This window comes from Equus quagga, chromosome 2 (genome assembly GCF_021613505.1).
Source record: "Equus quagga isolate Etosha38 chromosome 2, UCLA_HA_Equagga_1.0, whole genome shotgun sequence".
Classification (NCBI taxonomy): Eukaryota; Metazoa; Chordata; class Mammalia; order Perissodactyla; family Equidae; genus Equus; species Equus quagga.
Window position 1 is genome coordinate 17,456,557 of NC_060268.1, and position 19,032 is coordinate 17,475,588.

A 19,032-nucleotide genomic window follows, 5' to 3' on the forward strand; every position below is an offset into this window, starting at 1 on the left:
AAGATATATGCTTCATTTTCACCGGTACTTACCAGTCCAAAATAATAGGTTGACAGGGACTTGGGGAAAGGAGGGATGGGGTGTTAGTGTTTAGTGGATACAGAGGTTCAGTTTGGCAAGATGAAAAAGTTCTGGAGGTGGATGGTTGTGATGGTTGCACACCATTAAGTGAATGTACTTAATGCCACTGAACTACACATTTAAAAACGGTTGAAGTGGTAAATTTTATGTTATGTGTATTTTATTACAACAACAAATTTTTTTTAAATAGATTGCTTCCCTTACACCTTCCAAAGGTGACTGAGTTTGTTTGTTTTGTTTTAAGTATTATTATGAACTCGTGGATTTTAGTGTATTTGATGTGTTTCAATCTGTTGCAGTTATTGTCCTCATTCCTGCTCAGATTGGCCCATTTTTGGCCTGTGACACCTTTTCTAGGTTGCTCCTGACTCCTTTCAACGCTGACTCTAGTAGCCTTCGATAGCTTCCTTCCTCTCTGGCACAAGATGTTCCAGGCTCATCTTGGAAATTTCCTGCCCGAGATGTGAAATTAGCTAGTTCTCCAAAGAACTCTGCTTCCTTTTAGTGGGAAATGGTGTTTAGAGATTATAATCTAGGTGCTAGCTGTGCTCATTGGTACTGAATTGGTCATTATTCCTGGGCTGTTTCGGTGGACAGAGCTTGGGATAATTTCTTTCCTATAAAATGCATCATGGTTTTATGTGGGTACTTCTAATTCCAACTCAGGACTGTGGAGTGTTTGCTTAAACTCATTGATTTTATATCTTTATTATTTTTCAAATATACTTAAAACCTCAATTCTCAGTGACACTACTTGAGTTACTAATTTGCTGTATCTCACAGTACCTGAAAACAATTTCAAAATACTACTACATAAAATACACAACTTACGATTTTTTTTTTTTTGCTGGGAAAGATTTGCTTTGAGCTAACTTCTGTTGCCAATCTTCCTCTCTCTTTTTTTTCCTCCCCCAATGCACGGATGTATATCCTAGTTGTAAGTCTTTCTAGTTCTTCTATGTGAGCCACTGCCACAGCATGGCTACTGACAGACAGGTGGTGTGGTTCCATCACCAGGAAACGAACCTGGGCTGTTGAAGCAGTGAGATTGCTGAACTTTAACCACTAGGCCACCAGGGCTGGCTCCAACTTAAGATTTTTTTGATTGGTGTAATCACTATCTCAGACATTATGGAAGTTAATAGTTTTGGACAAGTTGCAAATAGACAAACAAATACCCAGCAAAACCCAAATGATAAAATAAAAATATATATCTGTGTGTAATATTAAGTTCAAAGGAGCTCAATAAGACTATTCGATAGAAGCAGAGACCCGCTCCCTTTGTGTCAGCATGGCATATTTCTGTGGCTTGTGAGAACCACAAACTACTGTGAAGGGTGAAGTGTGAGAAGTGCTGACTACCATCTGTTACATCAGCCCTTCGGAACTGGGCTTTCAGAAAATGGTTCGAATGACTATTTTCTCAATTCTCTCAAGGATGGTACATAGCGAGTAAGCGAGTACCTTTCTAGATGCAAAGGAGAGAAACTAGCTCATTACATACAATGGATGCTCCAGGGCATTAGGGTTTAGGAGTAGATTGGGAAGGGCTGCTTTAGATTATTCGAGTAAATTTGAATCCCTTAGGCAGAAGTTGTTTAAGATTAAATGAACATTTGCTAACCTCTCTTATTCCTCCACAGGCTAAAGTTAGTTCTGATCTCTTCCTGTTTGTTCTTTGGAGCAACAGTTTTTCCTCCTGTCCAAAAATTTGCTTTGGACTGTGGCATAATTGAGATAATCATCTCTATAGTCAGTGATGTCTGTTTGCTTGGACCTGCCAGTGACTGAGTTTAAGTAATTCGGCTGTGACGCATACATCAAGGACAACTGTGTTTGACGGACTGGAGTTTTGCTGATTGGTGTTTATTTGAGATTTACATTTTTTCATTGACTTCTTTCAGTCATTTTGGTAGAAAAGTTGGATTTTTAATTTTTATTTTTTTAATGTGTTTTGGCGTTGCCACTTTGCCTCATTGTAATGGGGATGAAGAACATGGACCCGATCCCCTCAGAGATAAAAACGTGTTGCCTCAGACATGAAATAAGACTCAGACTTTAAATGTACTCAGAGGTTGCTGAAAATATGGGAGTGAAAAATGTAAATATCGGGCTTGCTTTCGTCTTCCCTTTGAGGAATAACTGTTTCTCTGGGTCTGGTAACTCTGGAAGATGCCGGTGCCCGACTTGGAACCACACAGTGGTGAAACTGAGGCATTCGTGGTGCCTGGTTTAATGCCCTTGTTTTACAAACTAGGAAACAGGTCAGGGGAAAGTGAATGAGGCGCCTCAGACCAGATAACCAGTTCTTGGCAAGATCAGAACTATCCCAGGTCCCTGGGTGATTTCCAGGGCACCACACTGCCTTCCACTGCCTAAAAGCTCAGTCGCGTTCCTGAACACAGCACCCAGGACTGCTGGTTAGTGACAAATTCGGGCCTAAGCTTTGTGACCAGATCGAGAGACATAAAACCTAGAGCAGGAGTCTTTGGGTGGATAATGAGCTTTTTTGAGTCAGGCTACTTGAAAAAGGTAACAGTATAGAAGGACCATCTCTGGGTCCCTGAAAGCAAGAACGTTCTCACAATTGGTGCATTTTGTACCGGAAGGGAGAAGGTAAATGAGATGTCCCCCTTCTCCTGCATGGTGTCAAGGAACTGGTTTCTTGCTCACAGAAGGGACAAGGATGGCTCTGTCTATTGCTGCCTTCTTAGTCTCTGAACATTCACGTCCGCGACAATATTAACTGAATGCCCCAAGGGGCAGCCACCGTGCCCGACACTGGGGAAATAAAGATGAAGACACACAATCCTGCCGTCAAGGAAGGCGTCATCCACTGCAGAGGAGGGGATGAGCGAACACTTTGTGAGTGGGGAATGAGCAGCCTCATTCCCAGGAATTTCTCTCTTATCTCTAATCCAAACCCCTCAGTTGCAGCCTATTTCCATTCTTTCTGTCATCAATGGACTTGGAATGAGTACATATCACTGCAGACTGTTATTAACCTACCAATTTTTATTTTCTCAGGGGTGAGGGTTTTTCTTGTTTTTACTTTGTTATATTTAGTTTTTGTTTGTTTTTACTTTCCCGCCTTTCCGTAATCTTTGTAGCTCTCCTCTGTTGTGGCTCCCGTGTATGTGCTGTGTAACTGTGTAACCTGTAAAACATCCCACCACACGGTATGTGGTGGACATGAGATCTGTGTCCTCCTAGGCGAATTAACCCAAAATGGCTATTTTGACAAATGATCCTTGAACGCATACGTTTTTCCATAGAAACCGTGGGGTTTGAGTTAGAATCCAGAGAGATGCTTTATAGTGTGCAGGGTGTAAATGACATCATTTATTGTTTTAAAATGCTTGCATATCTATTTTTTCTTTATCCTTTCTATAATCCTGTGAGTTACAAGGACAAATATAATTATCTTTATTTGGCAAGTGAAAAAAATGCAGCACTAAGAAATTGTGCTGTATATAGGACACATAAAAAGTTAGAATGAGGCCACCCTGAGATTAGTTATCTGGACTCAGTCCCTGTTCCTCTACTGGTTTCTATTTTCCCGATGTTTTTATGAAATCATGTAACAGTGATCATACTTTGATGGACGACAAAAGGACTGACGTGTCTAATATACGCATGTGGGTCCCTTGCCCTTCCTGCTCGCCCCTGCTCAGTCTGCTGATATAGCCCCTTCCAGTGTGCAGCAGACCTAACCTGATGACCCCGCCCTCCCCAGCCATAGCTGATTGGCCAAGGCCAGACATCCGACTCTGGATATAACAGTGGGCTCTTTTTCCCAGAAACTTGAAATTGGCTTATAGGAACTACTTAGCGTTGTAGTGGTGGCTCTTGAACAAGGAATCTGTAAAGCCAAGGCTGACCTGTGGACAAGCGAAGCAGGGAAAGCTGGTTGTGACAGAGAGAAGACTAGAGTCATTGGGCATTTTCCTGGTCAGGGGAATCCAGTCCCTTTGGAGGCCAGTGGTGCCTCCCGGCTGGGAGATACTTGGTATTCATCCAATAAATTCCCTTGTTGCTTGTGTTCCTTGAGTGGATTTCGCTTCCTTACAATCAAATGAGCCCCAAGACCCCATCAAATGCTTTATTTAGGCAAAAGGAAATCATCTTTAAAAGTTTGTCCTGGGGCTTTTGCTCTCTAAGTAGAGAAGGCATCTGTGTCAGTGTTTCCGCCTTTCCAGTGGTACTGATGGAATGTTTATAGATTTTCTGTGGAAAAGGAAGGGGGGGAACTTCCATCATTTACAACTTCCCCAGCACTGGGAAGTTTTTCTTCTGCTTCTCCAGTTGGTGCCAGATCTGCAGGAATCAGAGAGAAGGACTATGCCGTGATTCTCACCTCTGCGGGCTTCAGAGCAGCCTTGAAGATGGTGGTGCTCAAACGTCCAGGTGCCTCTGGGAGCCAGTAGACTTCCCTCCTGAACAGGACCCACACCTTGAGATTTCTGTTGGGCGGTTCAGAGAGTCCCTGACAGCTCCTTCCCCACTCCTGCTCCCTACCATCTGGGCTTATTGGGATCCTAGAAACCTCGGAATTCAATGTTTCATTATAGATATTTTATTCTCCTGTAAAAAAAGACTTTTGGATGCATTGCCACCCACTAAGCATTTATTGTGTGACTATGGTGTACAGTGTGTCTGCCTTTGTGACTTTCATTTCACCCTTGCCCCTTGCATAATGCCTCCCCTCTCAGCCTCTCCCCAGTTCCACATTCCACTGCATGGCATTCACTTGGCCACAAGGCCCAGTTCAAGGGTCTCCAAAGTTGATAACTCTTGTTCATTGTGAAAAGTCACGTTCTCTCTTCCCTGGATGTGAAGGAGAAAGTGTGTAGCATCTTGCAATGATGGGGGAAGCCGGCCTGAGGGAGAGGTACCGCGTGGAGAAGGGCAGAGCCAGCAGAACTGCAGGGGAGTCGAGCTGGACCTGAAGTGAACAATGCCTGCTGCTTCCGTTTCCCATAGACTTTTCAGTTCCAGGTGCCAATGAATTCCCACTATTATTTAAGCCAGTTTGAGTCCAGTTTTCTGTTATTTTCATCATAAAATATTCTGGTAGGTACAGAGCTTTTAAATTCATTCACTTCCCTCAAATTTTGGGTTCCTGATTTCAGATTCAAATACTGAGTTAGCACCTTCAGTGTGCTGGCACAGCACGAGGTACTTCCCATGTTATCCCTTGCCCTCCCTACTATTAATGTTACGGGATAGGTACTACTGTTATCGTACTATTTTCAGATGAAGAAGCTCAAGTTCTGAGATACTGTAATTTCTTTAAAGACACAAAGCCTATAAGCAGCAGCAAATTCTGAATTCAAGCCTATTGCAAATACCATATTGCATCTTTTTTTTTTTAAGGAAGATTAGCCCTGAGCTAACATCTGCCACCAATCTTCCTCTTTTTGCTGAGGAAGATTGGCCCTGAGCTAACATCCGTGCCCATCTTTCTCTATTTTATACGTGAGACTCCTGCCTCAGCATGGCTTGATAAGTGGTGTGTAGGTCTATGCCCAGGATCCAAACTGGTGAACCCCAGGCCACCAAAGTGGAGTGTGTGAACTTAACTGTTGCGCCACTGGGCCGGCCTCACATCTATTTTTTATAGAAAAGAAATTAGGTCTCAAAAAATTCAGCTTTGTAGGCAGTTGTTGATAATAACTGTATTTGGGAAATACTTTTATTTTCCCAAAGCACATTTGAACCTGCACTACCATCAAGTTGACAAGTATCAACAGTGGGTTGAGGCCAGACATGGATACTCCCTGGGGAATGAGTCAAGATGTGTTTATCTAAAGGATACAGATGGAAGAAGATGCTAGTGGGATACACAGAAGAGAGATCAACAATGTTCTCCAATGGCAGACACAAGGTCCTCCGTATCCTTGTATATGATTAAGTCTGAGTGAGTGAGGATCACATTGGTACTTGTAGGAAGTTTCACCGACCAGTGGGCAGAACCACCCCTCCCCCCAACCCCAGCTCAGCTGCATCTTTATGATCAGATCCTCAGTCTTGGTGTTACACAATATGATCAAAGAGACTGATATAATACGGTGCACACGGCATCAACACACTCCCTTTTAACATCTTCATTCTCCCCAGGCTAGCAATCTGGTCTAGGACCTTTTTTGATCTTAGAGCTGCAGAATTAGAGAAAGGTCAGTCAGCCAGAGGTCTCTGAGAAGTTTACAAGCCTTCAGACTAGCTGTAAGTCTGTCAGAGTGATGATTATAATTTTGCCGATGGGAAAGTTAAGATAGTTAAGTCAGAGGGGTTAAAATGATTTGGCCTCCAGGCGCACATAGCTAGGTGTTAAACAGTACAGAATGAAAATGGACGTATTTTGACTTGCTGTTCAATCTTCGCTTAATTAAAGTGCATTTGCTTTTCACCCACAGGAAATTACCTAAGCAAATTGTGCTGTAAGTGAAGCCCTGAATAAAAATCAGGAATGTCGTTAGAAGGCCAGACTTGTGCCTTTAAGTATAAAACCTGAATGGATTAAGCCTGGATTAGTTTGCAGTAATTAATGTTGAAGAGTTGGTAATGAGACCAGGCACATGGTTTAATCAGACCGTCTTTGGTAACCCAGAGCAGACACGCTGTGATGACTGTGACACTAATGAGGAGAAGCCGTGGCTTCTTTGTCAAGGGAGTCACTGTCAATCTCCAGGACAATTCTGGATTCCCAGCAAGGCAAGGGCTTCAGGACCATAAGTTTTCCATGGCTTTCTCATGTGTATCTTGATTAGTGAGTTTTTGGTAAAGTGGGTAACAGTCTCTTTTCTCGTTCCTAATATCCTGTATTGGCATACCAGTAAAGGCCTGAAGAAGTCCTCCACCACCATAAATTCTAAATGCTCTTGGCTAACTTAACCTTATTAGATAGAATAGAATTGGGGGCATCTTAGATTATGCGTATTTTTAGACAATTTCCGTATCTCACTATTTCATTCATTAAAATGCATTTGTTGGATACATTCTGTGTGTTGGGCACTGTGCCAGGTCCTGGATAGCGAGTAAAGAGCAAATAGATGTAATCTCTACGCTGCTGAAGCTGGTAGTTTAGTGGGAAAGGTAGAATCAAAGGAGGAAACACAATTAAATGTGTAATTACGGAACATGACGGATGTTTCCATGAAATGGAAAAGACTTGAGTGCTATGAAGACCTATCCTGGGGATCATATTTGGGGTTGGGGTACCACTGTCGAAGGAAGTGATGTTTATGATGAGAACTGGACAATGAGGAAGAGCTGGATAGGTAATGCGGGAATGAGTTTTCTAAGCAAGAGAAAAAGTGGGTTCGTTGTCCTGATGAAGGAACGAACTTGAGCAGTAACTGCGGCTGGGGAATGTGAGTGAGGGGAGGGGCAGAGAAGCTGAGAGAGGTGGGTCGGGGCGAGCTCAGGAGCTCTGGTCATTCGAACTCTGGAATCTTGAGAGATCTGGATTCAAATCTTGGCTACTACTCTCATTAATGGTCTCGGACATATCACTTAATTTCTCTGTGAATCAGTTTCCATTTCACTAAACTTAGGATAAAATTATCTACCACGAGAACTAATGCAGACGACGTGCCTCTAAATGATCCACAGCAGTGTCGGTTCCTTTTCCCCACCATCTGGTTTTTTTTCTCTTCCTGCATTTTTATCCAAAGCTATTGAAGTAGTCTACCTGAATGGTTATTTAGCTCTGGGTTTCTTCGCCCTCTCCCATTATCTTGGATGGAAGGTTTTTACAACTGGAACAATCAAAAGGGGAATAATCTAGAGTTAACTATTATATAAGAAATTTCAGTTACATTGTTGACATCACCTTAATTAATCATAACAGATGGATTTGGAATCAATCGTCAAAGCTTGGTCTCAAGTCTGCCCTTCAGATACTCAGGTTCATGTTGGCTTAATGTTTTGTTTACAAAATAGCTGTGATTTTTTTTTTAAACTTGGAAAAGACTGTCTGTTTTGATGCATAATATGAAAGCTGACTGTGACCTAGCAGACCAAAAATATTTACTCAGAAAATGTTTCATTTTAGTGATCTGTCATGGTGAAAAGGCAGCTTTTTGTTTCACTGTAATCAATGCGACACGGTGTGTTTTAGTTTATCAGCTCTTTGCTTGAGAGTGGTTATATGAAAACACTTGGGCAACTATTCCCAGATATAATAAGTGCCTCCGACTCTCAAACCTTAGGAAGATGTCACAGGATATACCCGTTCTTCCAAGCAAATGAACTCGATCAAAGAGTTCTTCTGTTTCTTTTCCTTCCCTACCCTTATTATAATAAAGCTTATTTTGAATGAATTTTCTGAAGTGAGGACCAGCACTAATATCTTTCAAAAATGCTTTTACAGGGAGTTTATGCTTCACACTATCTTTTGGCTGCCTCTGTGCCGAGGACCTCACCCTTGGCTTCCGTGGGCCTTGGTGTAAAATAGAACACTATTACGGTTTCCTACCAGCCTCACAGGATTGCATGGGGTTCAACTGGATGCCATTTATAAGACAGTCAGGAGTCGGGAGCATTCATTCAACAAATCCGACTGAACGGAAAGAACTAGAAGAGCTCTTTCCCAGTCTGGTCCCAGTGTATTATCTTCTGTGATACTTGGAACAACCCTACAAAGAAGCCAGGACAGCTAACTTTAAAGTGCTAGGTAAATAGATGCTGTATGATAAAGATTTTTAAAATTCACTTTTTACACTTCAAATAATTAAATTCCACAACTACTGAATAACTCATTTTGATGTTCATCAACCAGTGCTGTCAGGAGGTTCTTTTCTCTATATAACTTCCAAAACCCGTCATTCTTTACCCTATGCCTTCTTACTCCGAGTGAATTGTAACATAGCTTGCAAAGACTTAAACATAATCATTCATTTTTAGCCTTATCTTTTTTTTTCTTGGGGGGAAGATCCCTGAGCTAACATCCACCACCAACCCTCCTCTTTTTGCTGAGGGAGATTGGCCCTGAGCTAACATCCGTGCCCATTTTCCTGTAGATTATATGTGGGACGCCTACCACAGCATGGCTTGATAAGCAGTGTGTAGGTCCACACCCGGGATCCGAACCAGTGAACCCAGGGCCGTCCTCCTTTAGCCTTGTCTTTGAAGAAGTCATGGTTATACTATATCTTGTATACAGTTTTCCTTTCTATTCTTTCATAGTCTAAGTTTTATACTTCTTCCTTCCAAGTCTCCTGAACTTTCACTCCCAGGTCTTTTTTCTTTCTTATTGTCTTTGCAGCTTCCTCTCTTTTCTCTATAAGGAGTCTTTCCTTCCCAGAAAGCCTTGCTGACTTCCTTTTTAACCACAGAAAGGGGCTCAACATGACTGGGCCACTCTGAGGAGGCCTCATGTTGTCTGCCAGAAAACTACCAGTCACTTACATCTCTCCCCTGCCCGCCCCCCGCTCCAGGCTGGGCTGCCCCACTGCTGGGAGGGCTTTGCTCTGAGTAGGTCTTGGTGGAAATGCCTCCCCTTCTAGAACAGGGCACATCAACTTATTTCTGTCCAAGGAGTTTTACTCCTTCCCTGTAAACATTATCTGAGGATGTAAGGGAGGGAAAGGGAGAGTCCACGCTGGTTGTGTTGCTGTCTGCTTTTCCTGGCAGGACTGTTGGGAGGATGCTGTCCCACCTATCTTCATAACCTGATCGCTCTCCTCATCCTGTAGCCCAGAGGTTACCACACAGAGCGGTGTGACTGGCCGCCAGTAAGATGGTAGAGAAGAGAACGCCAAGGGGACCTTCCACAGTTGGCAAGGGGGAACCCAAACCAGTAAAAGAAAGTCCCGAATCTCACGCTTTCCTTCAAATAGGAGTCCAGGATGGAAATTCTCTGAATCACACCCCCTAAATATTTTCAGCCTTAGTTTATTTTCCTTAGACCTTTTGTTTTCAGGGAGAAACAGAAAGAGAAAAAAGGAAGAGTTCAAAGGAAACTTGGGAACTTGACTCCTACGAGTAGACTGTCCAGAGATACGTATTTAAACACTGTTGAGAGCAGTGTTGAGAATGCTGACCTTACTGAGGGCAGCGTGAAGGCAGGCACCCAGTTTTACCAACTGTTAAGTGACTGGTATTTGAACGTAAAAGACATATAAATTGGTTTTTCAGACATGGCAAAAGAATGAAGTGTTTTACGGGGTAAAAAATGAACTGTTATTCAATTTCAAGAGTAAATGGAATAGAGTCTAAAAATTTTTTAAAAATAGAAATTGTCTTAGTTATTAACAAATATAAATTTTAATGAATTCATAATAGTAAAATACTAGTCCTAGTTTTTAAAATGAAGTACCATTTAGTAAAATTTGGTTTTTGAGAAACAGTACAAAATATAAAACTTATCTCTAAAAATAAAGCTCTCCAAACTATAATTTGAGAGCTACCCAATTTTAATGTGAATTTCTTTGACAAGCTCTGTTTCCCTTATGAGAGAATGTCTCTTTTCAGTTTGAGTCGTCACCGCACATTTATGAAATCTGACAAGGCTGTTTTTACACAGCCTCAGACATTTGGGTCAAGGTGATGAGTGAGATGTTGCAAAGGTGGAGTAGTCTGACTGATTGAATGTGGGTAGTGAAGAGGTGGAGAGGGTTACAGAAAGAAGTGGGGGTGGGCGTGGGGCACCAAAGGTGAATGTCACTGTCTTTACCATTTTGTCTGACCTTTGAATACACAGATGCCTAAGACTGTAGAATCCAATCCTTCATTAATCTTTGGAATTAGCTTAGAAAGGGACTTTTCTTTTAGCTGAGTCTGGGCTCCTGAAATCAGGGCCATAGGTATATTTGATTGTAGGTTCTGTATTTCTCTACCAAGTGTATCATCTGTTCTCTTTTAGTTAGTAATGACAGTTATCTTGGAGGCTGTAATTTCTTAGTTTTGTTTGTTACTTTTTTTTTTCGCAGAAGATTCCTTTTGCTGAGGAAGATTGGCTTTGAGCTAACATCTGTACTTGCCTGTAACGCCTGCCACAGCATGACTTGATGAGCGGTGCGTAGGTCCACGCCTGGAATCCAAACCTGTGAACCCCCCAGGTGCCGAAGTGGAGCGTGCAAACTTAACTGCTATGCCACCAGGTTGGCCCTTTTTGTTACTTTTTGTTTCCTATTGTTATTGACAAAATACCGAGGGACCAGATTTCCTGCTTGCTGGAGTCTGAGAGCTCATGGAAGCCTCTAGGTAAAGATAAAGAGGGACAAAAGGAGACTTTTCTCCTTGGTTCTCACAGAGACAGTCTTACTTACAGGCATCCTAATGAGTTCTAGGATGGGGAAGGCCACAGCTGTGAATGCAGTTAATGGCCCTTGCATTTGCAAAAAACACAGATCCATAAACTGCAATGACGTCTTTTTAAATACGTGCCGTATTTGGGGGGCAAAAAGATAATTTACAGGCGGGGTGGGACCGTGCCTACAGCAGCTGGCTATGTTTTCAATGTGCCATAGTCTGGGTGGAGCAGGAGAATGGCCAATTCTACCATAAAATATTAAAATCTGCTGGTGTTCTGGAACTTTTTTTTGTGGTCACTTCTCTAGCCTCTGCAACAGCCCTGCCTTCTGTCCAGATCTGGACCCAGACTCTGGCCAGCTACTTAGACCAGAGAACTAAACGGTTCCATATGTTGCCAGTACCCAATTCTTGGAACAGGAACAAAAAAACAAATGAACAAACAAGGGTCTAATTTACTTTTTCCATCAGCTTGTCATATTATTGGAATTTTTAGGTGTACTGTCTACCAAATTGTTTGCTACCATGCTGTTTCTTTGTAACACTTGCAATATCTTTTCAGGATGCCCTTGATCAGTGGTTCTTAGACTAGTGTGCATCCGAATTACCTGGAAGTCTTATTAAATGCAGATTGCTAGGCTCACCCTCATAATTTCTGATTCAGTATGTATGAGGCAGGGTCCTATAATTTGCATTTCTAACGAGTTCTCAGATGCTGCTGATGCTGCTGGTCTGGGGATCACACTTGGAGAAACACCGCTTTAGAAATAAGTTTCTTAGGTATTAGTCCCAGTCTTCTGACTGGATTTCTTGATTAGCCCCTGAGTAGTCCTTAAAATGCCTACTCTTACTAAGGGTTGCCAGGAAGTACGATGCTATAAGTTAGAGGAGCTCTGGTCAGTTCATAAGCTGCCAGAACCTTGGAACATTCCTCTGGAGGAATTTTAGGAGACGATGTTGACCGTGTGGCATCAACTACACCTTGGGAATTTGTCAATTTTCTGGTACGACCTGGCATTGCTAGGGTCAGAGATGTTAGACCTGAATATGTCATCCCACTCAGACGAGTTTTGATCAGTCCTGCAAGCTGGACTGCCAAGTCTCAACCACCGTTGAACTCAGTGAGATGGACTCTCATCACTCAGACCATGTTTTCTTTGATCGGCGTAGTAGACCTGTTGTAATGAGAAGCTTTTTAGTAACTAATAAAACAAAAGAGTCTTTGAGTCTCCTTCTGTTTAAATAACAGCTGGTTGGAATTATTACTTTTGTTTTCAGTAACCCGATGGAAAAGAAATATTTGCCAACCATTCCTGTGTGATCTAAAGGGGAACAAATAAGTCAGCTATTAAGCTTGAGCCTCCATTTCGTAACATCTGGGTAGAAGTTAGGAGAGGAAGCCATAAATTTTTAGTATAGACTCCTGGATGCAAAGAGGAAAAGTTCTCTATTTATCTGAAAATCCCTGGGGATGATTACCAAAAATAGCCACTTCCAGGGGCTCCCTTTCTTTCCTCTGGCTTGTTTTTTCCATAGTACTTATATCAGAACTTACACCATTTACTTGTTTATTAAACTATCTGTCACTATTTAATGTGCATGCTCTGAGGGCAGGGACTTCATCTTGTTCAATTCTGGGTCCCCAGTGCCAAATGGTTTCTGGCATGCGTGACAAATACTTGATAAATGAGTGAACGAATGAATCTATCTTGTTCAACAACTTATCTCATTCCAAAATTATCAGCCCACCAATAGATTTAGTATTTTCCTTTAAAGAAGCAGGTCATGTGAATGATCAGCAGGACTAGTTTCTATCAGCAGCATGTGGAAATAACAATGGTATTCGAAAGCAATTTTTTAGGCTAACAAGTTGAGGAATTATGGAAGAGAATGGGGAAAGGCAGAACATTTGAATGCTTTGTCTGAGTTATTAGAACTCTTTATAATAATTGTCAAGACTCTGTAAAATTAATAACATCTCACTCTGTTTTAATAATAACTCCCCTTTACCCTATAGGGTTTCTCTCTTTTTTTATTTTTTGGGGTTTATAATAGTTTACATCATTGTGAAATTTCAGTTGTACATTATTTCTTGTCCGTCACCATAAATGTACTCCCCTTCACCCCCTGTGCCCACCCCTCACCCCCCTTCCCCTGGTAACTACTGAATTGTTCTTTTTGTCCATGTGTTTGTTTATATTCCATGTATGAGTGAAATCATACGGTGTTTGTCTTTCTCAGTCTGGCTTATTTTGCTTAGCATAATTCCCTCCGGGTCCTTCCATGTTGTTACAAATGGGATGATTTTGTCTTTTTTTATGGCTGAGTAGTATTCCATTGTATGTGTATACCACATCTTCTTTGTCCAATCATTGGTCAAAGGGCACTTGGATTGTTTCCATGTCTTGGCTATTGTGAATAGTGCTGCGATGACGATAGGAGGCTGCATATGTTACTTTGGGTTGTTGATTCCAGGTTGTTTGGGTAGATACCCAGTAGTGGGATGGCTGGGTCGTATGGTATTTCTGTCTTTAGTTTTTTGGGGATTCTCTGTACTGTTTTCCATGGCGGCTGCGCCGGTCTGCTCTCCCACCAGCAGTGTTATCCTATGCAGTTTCTTGAGTTAACTCTTATTTTTGGGTTAAATCATCCCTAATAATTGTCTTAGTAGGCAGTATTGTTGGCTATGAAAACTCTTTAACTTTTCACTAAGGATCCCTTATTCATGGGTGTCGCCTGGGTGGAGAGCTACTGTGCCATATATTTGCTTGAGCTTTACTCAATGGGGGAGATGGGGCTGTTCATGAGTTACATGTGAGAATTTAAATTTTTTGTTTTTTATTTTGATGATAATTTTTAAAAGTAATGTAAACATATTCTAGGTTGTCAGGCTGTTAACCTTATCACTAAGTTCTGCCGTCGTATTTCAGTGCTCACGTGTGCATCTGTGTTTATAATGGTTGTGTTAGGGTCACACATTTGTGGTAAATCTCATGCACATACAAGAAAAGAACAGCAGCAGGTTGATATGTAACGACACACTTGTACCGCCTGAAGGTCAGAACACACTGCAGAGACCCCGTATGAAGGAGCTTGCATCTGATCCTGTAGATCCTGTGATGACAAACCATTGAAGGGACTCAGATAAGGCAGAGGTAGGGAAGACAGAGAAGAGAAGAACAAATGTTCGCGATGTTGTATCAGCATGACTTGGTGAGCGTCTCTTAGGGGAGGAGGGTCAGGATGGCGAGGGAGAAGAAGCAGTTAAGGATGACTCTACCTCGTTCTCAAGTCTGAGCGACGTGAAGATTTCCCTTAAAGAGACAAACATTCTTACAGCATCTGGTGCTGACTTGAATTAATTATATGATAATGTTACTTAAATATGTATATATGTAAATTAGGCATACATTTCTTTTATTAGTCTTATACAACCCAAACATATTTACAAATTTAACATAAGGAACTATAAAACCAGTTAATTCTAAATTAACAACTTTAATTTTATATGACAAATGGTATTGTTTTTGGTAAAATGGAATCACTCCTTGCAAACTAAATATAGCTCCGGCTGCTACAGCACAGGATATTTTGAGTTAGGATAGAGAAAAGCGACAAAGAATTGTCAATACACAGCTCACAAACAGACCAAACCCTTCTAAAGAAGAAGCCCTACATTTCTCAAGTTTGAGAGACTTATTTTAAGATTCCATTCAAGGGTTGCTTCATTTGAAAGTCCTCTCTGGCAAACTGAACTGGATTGATGGCCCTCTTCTGGGTCTGTGCAGAGTTCTATCAATTAATTTACCTCATAACATTGTGATTCTTATGTACTTGTCTTTCCCTGAAAGCAATTTTTTTTTACGTCCTCAGAGACTGGGACAGTAACCAGCATATAGAAGGGGCACAGCAAAGGTTTGTTGGTTGAATAAAAGCTTCATATAGACAATCTGGGCTCCTTTTTAATGATTGATTAAGCTAATAAAAAAGCCATGGGGGCATAGGCAGAGTTCAGGCTGAAGAGAAGAGACATTGTGAGTGCTATGGGATAAGGGATTTTTCTAGGACTTAGATCTGACACAGTCGAGAAGGAGCTGGGGAAGTGAAAGTCCAGGAGGGGAATCAGATGATTGGAGAAGAGGTCACCAGCCAGGCGTCAGAGAAACCAAGCACGGCCAGTGATGGGGAACCTCATGGGCAGGTTGTGGGAAGCTGTTTGGCTACTACCTATGTGTCTGGTCACAGGTGTGAGGCTGCTGTTGGTCAACAGGTCAGTGTTTGGGAAGAAGAGCTGGATGTGGAACAGAGGAAAGCAAGGACTAACTTGATCCTGTAGGACACCTTTGTATATTTTTGTCACCACGTGTGACTACAAGTTTCAGAAAATAGTAGGAAAATTCTGTATCTCACACAGGTTGCTCTTGGTCAACTCACACCCACAACTGCAGAAGGAGAGGATTTGGGGAAACAGTTCCAGCTTAACCAAGTGAACACAGTACACACCACCACAGTCAGATTTCTGCTTCTGGCAGTGTGGCTCTCTAGCACACACTCTTTGAGGCATCTCTGGTCGCATAAGAAAAGTCTCCAAGGACCCTCTGCATAGAAATACAAGAACCAGTAGATCAGGGGGCAATGAAATCATGAGGCAAGATTGCCCTGAGAGCAGACATCAGTAGCCACGCTGCTCCCAAGGTGCTGGGCTGTGGCCTGGTGGCCAGGTGAGGAACTGAGTCTGGGACGTCTAGTGGGAGCAGAGGCAGAAGCAATTGTTTCTGGAGGAAATCTTCGACAATTCAGTTTGCAGATTAAGCAATCATTTCACAGTCAAAGATCACTCTGCACCTGGGAAGGCAAGCCATTATGAATGAGAGTCAGCAGAAAAAATCAACAGCAGATTTAGACCCCTATAGACTTCAGTTGTCAGAATCATCAGTTACAGAATATAGGGCAGCTATGTTAAAAATATTTAAAGAAATAATGGACGCAGTTGCAAAGATGAGTAAGCAACAAAAGACTATCAGGAATAAAAAGGTAGGCTTGAAAATAACAGGGAATTTCTGGAAATGGAAAATATAGTTCAAAATTTAAAACTCAGTGAATGGGTTACAAATTATCATTTTATTCATTGTTGCTTCAGTGTGGGGAGAACAGCTAACCTGGAGTGCTGGGTAAGGAGTCCGGATCCACTACTTCTTATCCGTGGGAACTTGAGCAAGCCATGTTGTCTCTCAGCTTTGGCTTCTTGACTGTAAAATGGGGAAGATAATTCTTACACAGCAGAGTTTTGGCGGCTTAAATAGGAAGTACGTAAAGCCCTTAATATAGAATGTGGTGCATGGTAAACCATCAGTAAATAAAATGATAATTTATAACAATGAAGGTGTACCTGTCCTAAACCATTATCCGTGACATGTTTATGTGTATGTATATGTATAAATATAGACAGGAAAAATGTTGGTTTAAGAAACTTGGGTTGTTTCACATGTTCAGCAATTGTGAGCAGCTGCGGGAGGGACCCATTCAGGTCTATCAGCTGAAGAACTTTTTTGAACTTATTTCTTGGAGTCCTGGTACTGCCAACGCACTGAGAAATGATATTCATAAGTGATCCTTGAATTCCTGATTTGTGATTCTGCCATGGACCCTGGAGGACTCCTGTGGCTCAGTTCGGCCTGACTTTCAGGACCGAGTCCTGCAGCCTAAGCCTTGGTACCAGATGTTGAATTTGTTTCCCTCACGGGTCTCCCTCTTGCAAACCTTTTATTTTTCATTTCACTGAGCATTCACAGGGGTGTCAATCTGATTATTGCTTTCTTTTTGAAGATTTTATAAGAACTGCGGAAAATTAAAGAGAGCTCGTTGAGTTCAAATATCCATTATATTTTTTTGCAAACATCAGTCGTGGCCATGAAATTAATCAAATACAGAACCTAAAACGAACAAAACAAAAAGAAGGGCAAGCTTGACTTCGCTGTGGAGCCAGGCAGATGTTCTTTGTCTAGTTGAAGAGTAATTAGACCCCGAGGTATCGAGATTCTCATTCTGTCCTTCACTTGAAGTGAATATATCCTCTTCTGAGTTTTAGCCTCGCTGATATTTGGGGTTCTTAAAGTTATGTTGTAATATTGTTGAATTGTTAATACTATAGAAGTCATTGCAGCAAAGTTATAGTGCTTCAGTCCTTAGAAATTAAGCATTTTAAGTTCGCCAATTAATATGCTCTTACATTAATTTCAGAAAAGGTTATTACAAAGTCATAAGATCCATAAGAAAGATATATTAAAACAATTAAAAAATTTTAAAAGGAGTTTCCCTTAAAGCTTTTGTTAGAAAGTGTACATTAAGATCTTGCTAGTTTTAGGTTAAGTGTAAGCAATTCTAGGACACTTCATATATTTTCTAGTTCTCTATCACTCAACACTCTCTCCAGCAAGGTCAAAAAATTGCAGGAATACATTTGTTTATGTAAGAATCACATTGGATACTTATTGTATCCAATAATCACTCTGGCTTTTACTTTTGTTTCTGAATTTCTCCAAACACATTCTCTGTTACCATAATATTGAAATCTTTTAAAACTGTTTTTATTGTAATATATATTACAGGTACAGAAAACTGCATGAAACAAATACACAACATAATGAATGATTAGTTGAATGCTCTTCTAACTATATTGAAATTTTAAAAAAGTGGATAATATCAGACACTCACATGTTGCTGAAAGAAGGTAGATTGGTACAGCCCTTTTGGAAGGATATTGGCAATTTAAAATTCACATGTGTGCTTTGATCCAGGAATTTCACTTCTAGGAATTTACACTAAAACATACACAAATGCACAAAGATATATATATACAAGGATGTTTATTGCAACATCTATTCATTCAGCAAACATTTTGTAGTGTGCCCACCATGTTCCACTGTTCCAGGCGTTGGAAATACAGTAAACAGACAAAGAAGGTCTCACAGAGCTTGCATTTTAGCAGAAGAGACAATAATGAAACTAACATGAAACACGAGGTAGTGATAAATATCGTAATAAAAATAAAATAGAGGGAAGAGATAGAAAGTGACTGGGTTCGGGGTCTGAAGAAGCATGTGTGAGTCGATACTTGAATAAGACAAAGTGGTCCCCCTTGTGAAGATCAGGGCAAAGCGATATAGGGAGTGAGCAGCTGCTACGAAGACCCTAATGTGGAACTTGTTCAATGTGTGAGAAAAATAGCAAGAAGGCTAGTGGGGCTGCATCACAGTGAGCTGGGGAAATGGGTGGGAAACAGAAATGAGGCAGAGGGTAGATCATAAGGATCAGGGCAAGGGTTTTGTACTCAACTTAAAATGTGATGGAGGGGCTGGCCCGGTGGCACAGTGGTTAAGTTCGCACGTTCCCCTTTGGCAACTGGGGTTCGCCGGTTCGGATCCCCAGTTCGGACACGGCACCACTTGGCAAGCCATGCTGTGGCAGGCGTCCCACATATAAAGTAGAGGAAGATGGGCACGGATGTTAGCTCAGGGCCACTCTTCCTCAGCAAAAAGAGGAGGAGGATTGGCAGCAGATGTTAGCTCAGGGCTCATCTTCCTAAAACAAAACAAAACAAAAAATGTGACGGAAAACCCTTAGAGGGGTGTGGGCAGGGAAAGGATGTGATTGGATACATACTTTTAAGCTTTCATTTTGAAATATTTTAAACTT